This window comes from Ceratotherium simum, chromosome 23 (genome assembly GCF_057802395.1).
Source record: "Ceratotherium simum simum isolate JZ-2026a chromosome 23, ASM5780239v1, whole genome shotgun sequence".
In the NCBI taxonomy this organism is placed as follows: Eukaryota; Metazoa; Chordata; class Mammalia; order Perissodactyla; family Rhinocerotidae; genus Ceratotherium; species Ceratotherium simum.
Window position 1 is genome coordinate 39748055 of NC_141922.1, and position 3166 is coordinate 39751220.

At 43.7% G+C, this 3166-nt stretch overlaps 1 pseudogene; it reads right to left on the minus strand.

Annotated features, from left to right (window-relative positions):
* Window positions 1-1305: 1305 nt before the first annotated feature.
* On the minus strand, window positions 1306-2610 carry LOC101404979 (bcl-2-like protein 13 pseudogene; annotated as a pseudogene).
* Window positions 2611-3166: the final 556 nt, after the last annotated feature.

The window sequence follows — 3166 nt, forward strand, 5'->3', positions numbered from 1 at the left end:
GATCACTTTGGTTTATCATTCTGGTATTGGACTGTGAAGAGTTCAGCAAAGAAGTCTCCATTCTTGAACTCTGAAAGCCAAACTAGAATCCTGAGGGTAGCCTCAAGACATTCAGGTTTCTCTTTTCCTACTTTTTATTTCAATGACATTGAGGAGACTTTTCTGTATTTAATGAGTTATAATTCAATCAGTCTGTAAGCCCAAGTATGAAAATCCTTACCACATAACAAGAGACTGAAGAAGAGACAGTTGAGCAGTTATAAGACTGAGGCCGGATACTGGGAAAACACACTAGCCCAGCTTACAGACTGTGACCATCCAGCAACAGAGATGCTGTTGGCAAGTAATCATAAGTTTAGTAGGGTGGCAAACACAAAGGGTCAGAAGAGACCTCAATAGGTCATCTAAGCCGTCCTCCTGCTTCCAAACACAACAAATATCTCTCTCTAGCCAGAATTACTTGCCCTTGCACTCATAGGCAGGGAACCCTAGGTATCTTTTATATTTATTTTTTTTAAAGGTTACTAAAGGTAGCATCTTTACAAGGTGGAGTTGTAGGAAGCATCAGGGACTTGACAGGTACAGAGAAAGTGCTCTCCCATGGGATCTTAGAAGGAAGCTTGGAGTGAAGAGGAGCAATGTAGTACCTGAGAGGCAGCTGAGACATAGGGGAGAGCACCCTCACGTTACAGGACTAAGAAGATGGGGAAGAAAAGAAAAGCCAAAAGGGAATGGCTGCAAAACACAGCATGTTCATCAAGAAAGATGAAATTCCAAAGGCAGGAAGAAGTCAGTAGCTGAGGAGCCCACAGTTAAGCTCTCTTGCCTGGGAATTTCTATCCCAGGTTCTCCTAAATTAATTCTCTCTCTCTAAAGCTGTGGCTCTCAATGGGGTACAATTTTACCCCCAGGGGACATTTGGCAATGTTGGGAGACATTTTTGGTTGTCACAACTAGGGGAAGGGTGCTACTGGTATTTAGTGGGTAGAGGCCAGGGATGTTGCTAAACATCCTACAAAACACAGGACAGCCTCCTACAATAAAGAATTATCAAGATGTCATTAATGCCAAGGTTGAGAAACTCTGTTCTGGAGGGAGTACTTTACTCATAAGATTCTGAATATAGCATGAGCCAAGGCCCTTTGGAATTTACAGTCAGACAAATGTGAATACCCTCTACCTCAAGCCCTAATATGGGGATCAATCCACTGCCTTGTCGAGCAGAAGTCCCCAGTTATCCCAGAGTGTTCCACAAATGTCCAATCAGCTGCTTGTGGTTCAAATTCAGTCAGTACAACTAAAACCTTACATCTTTTTTGTCTTCTTTCTCTTCTGAAAAATTTCTTTCTTTCTCAGAGCCAGTGCTACCCCAACTGCCACTGCCAGGATGGCAACACCAGCAGCCCCTCCAAACAGCAGTATAGACTTGCCCTCAGACAATGGGATGGCCTTCTCTTCTTCAGCAGGGAAGGACTCTTCTGTAAGATATTCTCCTTACATTTATCTCCCCTTCACACAGCAGTGTTTTTGTGAGTTCCAATGCAGGGATCACCTCCTCCTCTAGTTGAATAGGTTCAATTGTTGCTACTTTCACCTCTTCATCATCAAGTTCTACAAACAAAGACGTAGTAGGGCTGATTTTCTCAACTGCAAACATATCTGTGCCGGGTTTCCTCCTCTCCAGCAAGCAAAATGTCAGAATTAGAAGAATTATTCTCACTCTTCTCTCCAGCCCTACTGCTATCTAAACTTTTCACTTCTTCAGGATCCATTGCAATCTGGACTGAGGACTCAGTCCTTGGCTGCCAGGACTCAGGACCTAGGGACACTGGCAGGCTTTCTGTGTGCCAACTCTTGCTGGCTGACAGTGAAACAGGTAAGCTCTCTGATTGCTGAGAAGTGGTCCCAGTTGGAGACTTTAGAGGACTGACTTGTCCAGAGTTGTCCCTTGGGCAGGATATAAATGTCATTCCTATCTTCTGCAATGATTCCAGGGTATTCCTCCTCCTCTGACTCAAGATTAAAGACAGTGCCCCCAGCCACTTTGCTGAGTAATGTACTCTGCTACATAGTTCTCCAGATATGTCACACCAAACTGCAGCAATGCACGCAAAACTTCCAAAAGCATTTGTCTAGCAAAATCAGAGGCACCAAAATCTCATTCCAGCCGCTGGCATGAACTGTGCTCTCCAGTGTGCATTCCTGATACGCCTGATATGTCACTGGCTGGCTGAGGAGCATTTGCAATTCCTTATGCAGAGGCTCTTTCAGCTCCTGTGACACTTTTTCTCCAAGATGAGCCAACCAATCTACTGAGCTTTCTGGGTTAGCAAGGCTGAACACTGGAGATGTGTGACTGGGTCAAAGCCTATGCTAGTGAAGCCTTCAGAAATTTCTTTGTCCAGAGATTTTCGCTCTTATTCAATTTCAGTTTTAACTTTTAATAAAAGTTCTTGATCAGAGATTGTGAAGCTACGTCTTGTTGAACTCCTTGGGGTGAGTAAAGACGTTGCTCTTGCAGCTTCTCCTGAGAGAAGAGCCCAAGTAGCCGAGAACAACATACTTTGTTTCATGGTGAAATCCTCGAGGCACGGTAGTAGAAGATGCCATTGTTGGCTGGCACAGCAAAAACGTCTACTTACAGATGAGTAAAACCTGGCCCTGGCCCCTGCCCCAGAAGAAGTAAAAGAGGCAGTGGTTTCTGACAGGGTGCAACAGCGGTGGTGCCTCCTTCGATCCCCGTGGCCCTAATCCACCACCCCCGCCATGTTGGAGGGTGAGGGCAGCCCCGGCGTGCTTCCTCACCGCAAGCGTCAGGGCGGGACAGATCTGTTTGCTGTTTTTTAAAGAATAGCTCTATTGCAATGTAATTCGTATACTATAACGTTTACTGATTCTTAACCTTATTTAAATAGTAAGAGATAAACTTGATGCTAAAGAACAGAAAAAGCCTTAAGTTTAAAACAAATGAGCAACTCTTCAGGAGTCCATGTTTCACTAATATTTAAGTTTACGTATGATTTTAGGACAGATTGAAAAGAAGAAAATATTTTGAGGCAAAGTAGAGAGTAAGACAAAGTTTGAGAGAATAAAGGCATCTAAAAAATAATGTAAGAAAAGAGAGGTTGATGATATAAAGTATATATATCAAGGAGGTACAGGGGGA